Source organism: Arvicola amphibius, chromosome 1 (genome assembly GCF_903992535.2).
Source record: "Arvicola amphibius chromosome 1, mArvAmp1.2, whole genome shotgun sequence".
Lineage (NCBI taxonomy): Eukaryota > Metazoa > Chordata > Mammalia > Rodentia > Cricetidae > Arvicola > Arvicola amphibius.
In genome coordinates, this window is record NC_052047.1 from 177,631,996 (window position 1) to 177,643,127 (window position 11,132).

An 11,132-nucleotide genomic window follows, 5' to 3' on the forward strand; every position below is an offset into this window, starting at 1 on the left:
TCACTCAATGTTTTTAAATCCTGTATTTCTAGGACTTGGAGCTGCCAGTTAGTAATTTAAACAGAGAATAACTTGGAAAAAATAAAATTGCTGGTTTTTTTCATTGATTCAGTTATTTAGATATTTGTTAATTGCCTCCCATTTACTCAGCCACTGCAGGATGCTGTGGGATACAGTGATGAACAAGATAAACTTGGTCCCAGCTCTGACAATTTGCAGTCTGTTAGAACAAGCAGTAAGTGACCCAAAATGTGGTGTTGAGCGCTTCGTGAATCTCAGTCAGTGAGGTAATATGAGAACAAGTCTTTAATGAGTGTCCAGGTGTTTGGTTTGGCTATATCCATTTATAAGATGACCAATACAGATGTGTTTAGGGTGTTTTGTTTTTGAGTCAGGGTCTCTCACATAGGCTGGTCTTAGTCTTCCTATGTTTCTGAGGATGACCTTGAACTCCTGCTCCTCCCAGCTATAGGCTGCTTTTTATGCAGTGCTGGATTGAACCCAGGGCCTTCTGCATGCTAGGTAAACACTACAATTGAGTTACATCACCAGCCCTCTTTTAGATCCTGATTGTCATATTAAGGGGGCTAGCTCCTTAATAGTCTTTGTTTAATTAGTTATGTATTCGTTGTTCAAAAGCAGTTGTTAGGTCATGTTTAATAGTGACCATTCTACTGTTCAGCGATCTGAGTGTTCTTTTACTTATTTTCATTGATTTAAAACGAAAATTTTAAAGCTTAAAAAACACTGTTCACAGTGTGTGGTGCATGATAATAAATGGTCCCCTACTGAGAAATGGGTACTTTAAGAGTGTAACAAATATAGATTGAGCTGGGTTAGATTGTAAATAAAGCATACTTTTAGTAAAGACTGATATCTTTCGAAAGGTTGAATAACTCAGTTTTGAGTTTTATGGTATTTGTGAATGACTATTGAACATCCAGAGTTGTAATTATCTAAGGTATAAGGGACAATATGACTGAATTAGCCTAACACTGCTGTTGTTCTAAAGAGGAAATAAGAACTCTGATTATATATAAAAATAACTTATTTAGCTGCAATTATGAAATATATTGACTTTTATAATTTCCAATGTGAAAAGACATATTAAAGAATGACTGATAATTTTGTTAAATTGAGCAGCACTTACAGTTATGCAAGCACTCAATTCCCTACATATTACTTTAATGTTCAAGATGGATTTGATTGGCATCAAGGTCCATGAAGGCCAAGGAAACAGCTCTAATCCCTTGGGGACAGGAGGTAGAACTTTGTAGAATTATGGGGAAGGAACCACAAGTGCCTGCAGAAAGGAGCAAATGCTAGCCTTGCAACTGAATAGTTTCAAATCTAAAGAGCCTTATTCCAAGAAAATAACCCATGCCAGTCCTGCCCGGATGGTGGCCACCCAACCATGAAGCAAAAATGTGGGCAGAATTAAAGCTGGGTAGGCAGCTTTAAGAGCCTAGTTCAAGTCTTAATAACTGTAATGTATAACCATGGCAAAATGGCTGCTTGGCCACAGTTATTTTCATCTCTAAAATGCAAGTCACACTTAGACAATTTCTAGGATTAGCTGAGAAAGGACAGAGGTACTTTTGGCCTCAATAGCTCCTAAACAGTGGTGGTCTGCTCTCTAGGACAGGACAGTAATAAACAGAACAGTAGAGAAGAGAGACAGTAGAGACTTTGGGAATATGTGAGTATACTGTTCTCCAATTTATTTTCATATTTTTGTTATTTCTAGGAATGTCAATGTTTTAAACCTCTTTTTATAAAATTCAATGATTAGTAAAATTCTATTGTAGAAGTTAACTCCATCTAAGTGGCTGAAAATATTGTTCATTACGTACTTACCAAATGATTGAAAATATATAATCAAATATTGAAAATATATAATCAAATTTAGTGACTTTATTAGTCACTGCCTTGCTAATTCTGTTGTAATTTTTTAAAAAATATCTGTTTTTAATATAGAAAACTCAATACTGGCTGGATTAGGTTAAATAAAGAATTTTTATGCTCTTTAGGTGTACTTTGTCTGTTGAACCAACCCTAAAATTAATTCTGTACGTACATTACATACCTACGGTTTTTGTGAGACTATAAAAGTAATCTAAATAATCTGAAATTTTGGGGGGGTTTTTGGCATTTAATTTTGGGGAGTGAGGGTGGGATACAGGGTTTCTCTGTGAAACAGTCCTGACTGTCCTGAATTCAATTTCTTAAAACAAGCTGGCCTCAAGTTCACTGAGTTCTGTCTGCCTCTGCTCCCCAAGTGCCAGGAATAAAGGCCTGCACTACCACCACCTCCAGAAGTTTTATTTTATTTGAGGCAGGGTTTCTCTGTAGCTTTGGGCCTGTCCTGGAACTAGCTCTTCATTAAATGTATCTCTGTGTGGCTATGTACACATTGAGTGCAAGCAAAGTCCATAGAGTCCAGGAAAGGGCACCAGATCCCTGTGAAGCTGAAGTTACAGATGTGAACCATCAGATGTGGGTACTGAGAACTGAACCTGGATTCTCTGCAAGACTTTTAAGCCCCGGAATCATCTCTCTAGCCTTCTTTTAAGTTTTTTTTTTATAATATTCACCGTGTGTTATGTGTGTGTGTGTGTGTGTGTGTGTATGTGTTATGGAGGTTAGAGAGCACGGCTTGTGAGTCAGTTCCTTCCACCATGTGGGGCTGGGGGGTTGATCTTAGGGCATCAGATGAGTGAAAGCCATCTCTTCAGCTGTCAAGTTTTAAACTAGCTTGTTTGCCCTATGTAGGAAGTTGTAGTTCAACCCAAGCTCTACAAAACCAGTTGTAACACATGCCTATAATCCCAGCATTCAGATACAAGTCAATTCAAGGTTATTTTTGGCTACATAATCAGTTTGTGCCCAACTTAGGCTATGTAATACCCTAACTAAAAACAAATAATTTTATGATTAAGATTACCTAATTTCAAAATATATTCTAATGATGTATCCCTTCCTGTCACCCTTCGAGCCCCCTGGGACTTAGGAAATGACACTGCTTCCTCTGAAATACTAGGAACTAGTTTTTTGTTTTGGATTTTTGAAAATTTTATGTGGCCCAGACTGGCACCAAACTTGCTGTGTATCTGAGGCTGACCTTGAGTTTTCATGCCCAACTTCTATTTTCCAAAGACTGAAATTATAGGAATGTGCCACCAAAGCCAGCTTGAAATGCTAGGACAAAGTGTTTCTGGCATAGGGGCTAGAAGGAAGGCTCTGTGATTAAGAGTACTTGTTCTTGCAGAGGGCATAATTCCATTCCCAACACCCACCTGTTAGTTCACACTGTAACTCCAGTTCTGGGGGGGGGAGGGGAGTTTGATGCCCTTTTCGGGCCTCTGGAGGTACCAGGCATGCATGTGGTACACATGCAGAGAAAACACTCATACACATAAAAATAAGTTTTAAAAACAATGTTAAAACGTTTCTGACATAGGTTAGACTATTAAAGATTGAATAAGCCAAAAGCACTTTCATCTTAGTGATTGATCATGTTGGTTCTAAGTCACTGTTGCCCATGTCTGATACACAGACTAGTTGGAGAAGCCGTTGGGTGGCTTTGGATGAATGTTCTATCTGATAGATGTGGGTTGAGTTCCTTCTTAGACCCTCAGTTTCTTCGTGAATGAAATGAGCACTGTAGAGCCTGTTTATCGCCTGGGTTCAGTGACGTGACTTTCTGTGAGAAACGTTTGGTATACAGGAGAATCAGTACAAATAGGGACACAGTAAAAATTTGTCCATAAGCTCTCCTTGGGCGCCACTGCCTGCCTGCCTTCCTGAACACAGGATGGAAGGGCTTACATCTGGTACTTACTGAAACCTTAATGACTAGCAATCAGCTAGATTATGATTCTGTTCAAGCCTGTGAAGTTTTTAATCATAACTATCAAAGGCACTCAACTTGCTGACTACCCGCATGCCCCAGGTACTGGCTTGGGTAAAATGGTGGATAGCCTGCTTTGAGAGAGTTGGAGGCATAATGCCTCCTTTTTGCTTTTGCTTTTTTTTTTTTTAAGTTTTATTTACTACCTAATTCTAACACTAGATTTTCTACTTCTGGAGAGGGGTACATAAACATCATGTGAAACTTGGAAAATGCATTGTTTTTATTATGAAAGTGTCCCTTAATGCTAATTCTGTGGGGGGTGTTTCACATTATGTGGAGGCCAGAGGTCGTGGAGAAGTCAGCAGTCAACATGCGTTTTCTTCAATTGCTTCTCCACTTCACTGTTTTGAGACAGGGTCTCTCAATCGGTTGGCTGGACTGGCCAAAAAGCCCTAGTCCCACTGGGGTTACAGCCACATATGCCCGGCTTTGCGTGGGTTCAGGAGTGTGAACTCTGCTCACTCATGCTTCCACAGCGAGCACTTTGCCCCTGCACTTCCTCCTCAGTGTCCTTGCTTCCTCTGGTGTCCTGGCTTCTTTTCCTTAACCTTTAGCTACATTTTCTTGGGTGGAGAGGGTAGGTTTTAGGGACCAAAATCAGGGCCTCGTACATCATTAACAAGTGCTGTCCCATTGAGCTACATCCACAGGACTAAAGCAATTGTTTGGGGTTTATTTCTTAGAGAAAGTCTCACTTTGTAGCCTTCATTGGCCTCCAGCTCTCAGTCCTGTCTCAGCTTCCTAAGTACAGCCATGATGGGTATGACCACTATTTTTGGCTTTTTTTTTTTTTTTTTTTTTTTTGAGAGGATGTGTTTTTGAGACAAGGTCTCACTGTGTAGCCTTGACTAACCTAAAGCTCACTATGTAGACCAGGCTTGTCTTGAACTCAGAGATCTGTCTCTACCTCCTGAGTGCTGGGATTAAAGGTGTGGGCCCGCTAATTTTTTATTTTATGTATATGGATATTTTGCCTGTATATATGTGTGTATGTGTGTGTGTGTGTGTGTGTGTACTCCATGCTTGCCTGGTGCCTGCAAAGTCCAGAAGAGGGCATGAGATACCATGGAACTGGAGCCTCCACGTGGGTGCTTTGAGCAGAACTCGGGTTCTCTGGAAGAGTCCTCTTAACCCTGCAGTGGTTTTGTCTGTTTATTAATACTAGAAAGCCGCTTTGTATCTCATTGTGAAAGACACAACATTTATCAGCATGCCTATTAATGAGCTTTCCCCTGGTCCTTCAAAGTGCTGATATTTAACACTGGAAGCATGAGGAAGAGCAAACCACCTGTCCACTAGCTCACTTGTACCCTTTGGATGAATGCTCTCTAAGGGTGAATGAAGCACTGTCAGCCATTCAGAAATAAACCGAATCTGCTCTGTGTTCACAGACCGTCAGGATCTGGGACATGCTGTTGTGATTAGGCTTGGTGCTTAGCCAGTCACTGTCTCCCAGGAGAGATTTGGACATGGGTAGAAGGTTCAGCTGTGCCACGTTCATTTCAGTAAGCTGTTTACACCCATGACAGGATTGAAGGAACCATAGCAGTCAGGGCCTGTTTCACCCTCTGAAAACCGCCTCAAAACCTCTAGACCAATACCTGCCCCTCAGCAGGGTCATAAGCTTTGCCAAATACAAAGCTCTACCCAATTCAGTACTGGTACATTCACAGGAAAAGCCTAAACTGCATGGGCATTTGTCTCCACCAGTGGCAAAATGCTGACGACTTTACACCCAATGTGTATACTTTTAGATTTCCAGAAGCCCATACTAGGATCCTCAGTGTGACCTCTTCCAAATGCCGCAAATAAAGCACTTCAAAAAATACATTTTTGTTATGTGTTTTAAGTATTTTTATGTATGTATGCCTGCTCTCTATATGTCCACCATGTTAGTGCAAGTATCTGTGGAAACCAGAAAAGCTCATTAGATCCTTGATTTATGAAGAAAAAATGGTACTGAAGCACACAAAAATGTTCAGTTCATAGTAAGAATAACTAAAGCTAGAGAGTGGTGGTGCATGACTTTAATCCCAGCACTCAGGAGGCAGAGTTAGGCAGATCTCTGAGCTCAAGGGCAGCCAGGGCTACCCAGAGAAACCCTGTCTCAAAAAAACAAATGTACATAGAGACTGTGCTTTTGTTTCCCGGCCACTCAGACACATAATCACACAGAAACTATATTAATTACAACATCATTTCACCTATAGTTCAGGCGTATTCCTAGCTAGCTCTTAATCTTAAGTTAGCCCGTTTCTGTTAGTCTGTGTATTGCCATGTGACCATGGCATTATCTCATTTTCTACATGTCTTGTTTCCTTGGCAACTGGCTGGCATCTACTTAACTCCACCTACTCTATATATCTGTTCAGTTTCCTGCCTGGCTTCACTCTGCTAAATCATTGGCCAAGTAGCTTTATTCATTAACCAATAAAAGCAACATATATACAGAAGGACATCCCATATCATCTCCCCTTTTCTGTCTAAAAAGGAAGGTTTTAACTTTAACATAGTAAAATTACATATACTACACAGTAAGCAAAAATTATAGTTACAATATTTATTTACATCTGGCAAATCAAGGAAAATATCTTTGTGAGTCTAAAGTTATATATCTAATTTATCTTTTATCATAAGTAAGGAAAACTATAATTATAACTATCTAGTCTTCAACTCCATCAAAGACCCAGAAAGGATAATATTACCTAAGTAAATAGGAAGTGCATTGTAAACAACTTCCAAAGTTCTCTAGAAATAATGGAGACATCTGGCTGCCTGGAACCAAAAAATAAATAAATGGAATGAAAACTAACCAGGGCTGGAGAGATGACTCAGCACAACTTGCTTCTCTTCCAGAGGACTAGGTTTGATTCCCAGCACCCACACAGTTTCCTCATAACTGTCTATATATCTCCAGTTCCAGGAGATCTGATGCCCTCGCCTAACCTCTGTGGGTACCTGGGAGTGAACGTTGTACAAGACAAACATATGAACAAAACACCTTTCCACATAAAGCATTGTTTTTATTAGCATTATTTTTGTGGGGGGTGCTGCCTGCTTATATATATGTGCACCACATGCATGCAGGACTCCTAGAGGCCTGAAAAGCTGTTGGATCTGTAGAACTACAGTTACAAATGGTTGTAATCTGCCATGCGGGTGCTGAGAATCAAACCTGGGTCTTCTGAAAGAGCAGCCAGTGCTCTTAACCACTGGGCCATCTCTCCAGCTTCCATTAAAGTATTAAGTATCAAATTAAAGCTACACTGACAAATACTTTATAACCTATTGGGATGCCAACACAACCCTTGATTGAGAAGAGCCTTCTGTGTGCCCAGTGGAATTGGGAATTCTTGCACCTCCAGAAACTCACAGCCTGGGTTGTTTAGAAGTGAAGGCCAGCCAAAGGGTTAGGATGCCGGGAGCAGGAGCCTTCCTCTCCTTCCTGCTCAGGTCTAGCACAGGTCTCAGTCTCCCCTCATCGCCAGTCTCCAGATTTTTCTATTTATTTTTCTTAAGACTGAGTCTCACTGGTATGGTATGAATTCTACCTGGTATGGAATTCACAGAGACCCCATTGCTTCTGTCTCCTGAATGCTGGGATTAAAGGCATGCCCCACCTTGCCAAGCTCTTATGTGTGGAGGGGGGTGATTTTATGTGGTTTAGGTTTATTTTGATTGTTTTGTTTTTGACATTTTGAGGTGGCTTTTACTCAACTATGTGAGAAATACGTCGCCAAACCAATTCAATGGAAGAGTTTTATTTTGGTTCACTGAAGGCATACAGGCCTTTACAGTCTAGAACACATAGTATCCAGAACAGCTCAGTCCTTGGACAAGTGTAGGGGCACGGTTAGCTTCTCATGTCTTTGAACTGGGAGAAGGGTATTTCAGATTTGAGCCCTAACAGTGAATCAACAAAATCCACAGCTGCTTGTGAACACCTGAAACACAGGCGTGCAGGGATAGGGGCTGGCTGCTCCTCTCTGCATGGCAGACCCTGCTGCCTTTAAAAGGATTACAGTGTCTCATGTGCACTGCTAATGAGACAGTGGCCCTCCCAGCCACACAGCCACTGCTCTCCATCTGGTTCAGAAGAAAGCAGTTCCAGGCTGTGCCCTTCAGGGCAACCATCCCCTGCCACACCCACTCCCCCCACCTCACCCCTACACCCCCACCTTCCCACCCCTCCAACCCCCCACCCCCACATCTTTTCTCCCTGCTTTCCCACACTCAGTCCACCTGAGCGCCCTGACACCTCTTTGACCTTCCTTGATTTGATGGCTTGCTTTTTGTATGTTTGTTTGTTTCCTGCCCTGGAACTCACTCTGTAGACCAGCTCAGAACTCACAGATATCCACCTGCCTCCCAAGAACTGGGATTAAAGGGGTGTGCCATCACCGCCCTGCCAATGTCTTGCTTTTGGGCTCTCCTTTTTCGTGGGTTATATATCCCCTGGTGTGGGGGGAAACAGTTAAGTCCATATGCTCTCAAATGTCTTTTTTCTGCTCTCACACTTGATTTAAAAAGTTTCAGTTTAAAGGAATTTTTGTGTTGTTAAATACTAGAGAGATGCTCCTTTGGAAGAGTGCCTGGCGCACAAGCCCCAATGTGTGCTGAGGCTGGAGGAGGACCCGAGTTTGTTCTGGAGAACCCACATAAAATAAGCCAGGCCCAGGGCTGAAAAGATGGCCCAGCGGTTAAGAGCGCTGTGGTTCCCAGCACACACACTGAGTGTCTCACAACTGCCTGTAAGCCCAGCTTCAGGGGACTCAGTGCTATGTTCTGGCCTCCACAATAACCACATGCATGTAGGCACAAAGACCACACACACACACACACACACACACACACACATCCATTCTGTAATGCTAGCGATGGGGAGGCTATCACAGGTGGATTCCTGGGTCCTCTGGCCAGTCAGTCTGGGCTGATTGGCAAGCTCCAGATTAGGGAGATACCCTGTCCTGCAAAACACCAGTTAGCCAGCACCTGAAGAATGAAACCCAAAGTGGGTCCCTGGCCTACATGTTTCCAACACATACTCACAAACATACACCCACACCATCATGTACCCATACATAAACACACATACACATATATACCTCTATACATAGGCACACACACACATAAACATGCACCCACACCATCATGTACCTATAGCTCTATACACATGCACACACACACTTATACCTCTATACACATGCACACACATACACACATAAACATGCACCCACACCATCATGCACCCTATATACATATGCACATACACAAAAATGCACTCACAAAAGTCATTTTCTAGGGATTACAGTGGCTCATGCTGATAATCTCAGCACTCTGAGGCAGTAGGATTGCCAGCCTGGTTTCACACCGTGATTTTTAGACAAGTCTGGCCTACATTGTGGGAGTCTGTCTCCAAAAGACAAAAGCAAAATTTTCTCATGGAGCCATTAAGTTTTGCCTCTCATCATAGTAAAACCCTGTATTAAATTAAAACCCTAAATAAACAGAATAAAGATAGTGTGTTGACGGAGTTAAGACAGAAACACTGAGTTGCATGAAAGGCGGGCCACCAGAGAAACAGATTTGTTAACTGAAGCTTGAAAAGTCAGGATGGCTTGGAATGGTGGATTTCAAATTCTGAAAAGTGACAACTGCTGCCCTGGACCCCATCCCAGCAGAGCTCTGTCGCAACCGAAGCAAAGATGAAAACTTTCCATTATGAAAATTGATTAGAGGACTTCTTCACTGCCTACAGAAGATCTGTGAAGGAATCCTTCAGGCTGAAGTGAAAAATAAATTCATCGATGAGGCCATGGGAAAGAATAAAATGTTCTAGGATAATAGTTAAGCAAGAGAGAGACAGGAAAAACAAATGCTTGCAAAATAACAATTTTCACACTATCCGGAATCAATACCTTTCAGTAGCAACTCTGGATATTAATGATATCAATTCATTAGTTGCCACACCAACTCCAGTGTCGTCTGTGTGACATGACATATGTCATTATGCCGGATGGGAGCTACGTGTCCTACGGGACTAGGCTTCCTGGAGGTCAATGGCAGACAGCCCGGTATTAGACACCGCTGAGGCATAGACAGGTTTCTCGAGTAGCTGGCTATCAGGACATGGGCTTTGCACAATCTCTTTTATAATAATGATATTCTATATATATCTATAAGACAAGGATCATTCTCTTCAGGAACAGCTCTGAGGTAGGGAATCACAGTATGGGAATGTATAATACTACAGCAGAACCTTTGTCATACACAGGGTGTATGATGAGCAAGGGATGGACAAAGACTGTTATGTTATACTTTGAACTTTATGGATAGGCTTGCTAGATCCCAACCCCCATGGTGTCTGCTGCATAAGAAGGTACTAAAAAGTATATTTCAACAGGTGCAGAGAGCTGATTAGGCATATTTGGTCACTAGATGAGATGAAGAAAGGGTTAGAAAGAGGAAGGGCCAAGATAGCGATAATGAAACAGAAACTTTCTATTCATAAGATGAAACCACTTGTCTGAGGTTTACATTCCCAAGGACAAGATTTCCTCTTCTAAGGATGCTTTATGTCTAACACCTGTTCCTGATAATATACTTTTCTTAAATATTGCTCATGTGACTAAAAGAAGCTTTCATACTCTGCCAACGAATGATACATGACCTTCCGATTTGTTCTTTGTTTGAATACTATATAATGAAAACATGAATTCAGGAAAATCGCAGCAGATTCCAACCACTCTCTTGTGTGTGTGTCTGTCTGTCATTCGCCGAACTTGTGCCTTCCTGCGTACCAAGACCCTGCTTCTCCCATGGTCTGAGTGGCTCCCCTGAGCCAGTCCGTGGCAATTAGTGATTAGCGATAATTCCCCTAGGGGAAAGACAAATAGGACAGATAGTGGTGGTGCACGCCTTTAATCCCAGCACTCACTCTCTGAGTGTAAGGCCAGCCTGATCTACAGAATGAGTTTCAGGACAGCCAAAGCTACACAGGAAAACCCTGTCTTACAAAAAAAAAAAAAAAAAAAAAAAAAAAAAAAAAAAAAAAGCAAAAAGCAAAGAATGAAAGGAAGAAAAGAAAGGTGCATAGGAATAAATTTAAGGGGAAAAGCAGACACTATCTGACTATCTGTTTGTTGCCTCCAAGCAATGCAGCAATGCACCTTATCACAAAAGACAGACCTTTGTGCAGTCAAAGACTGGGAAAATGTAT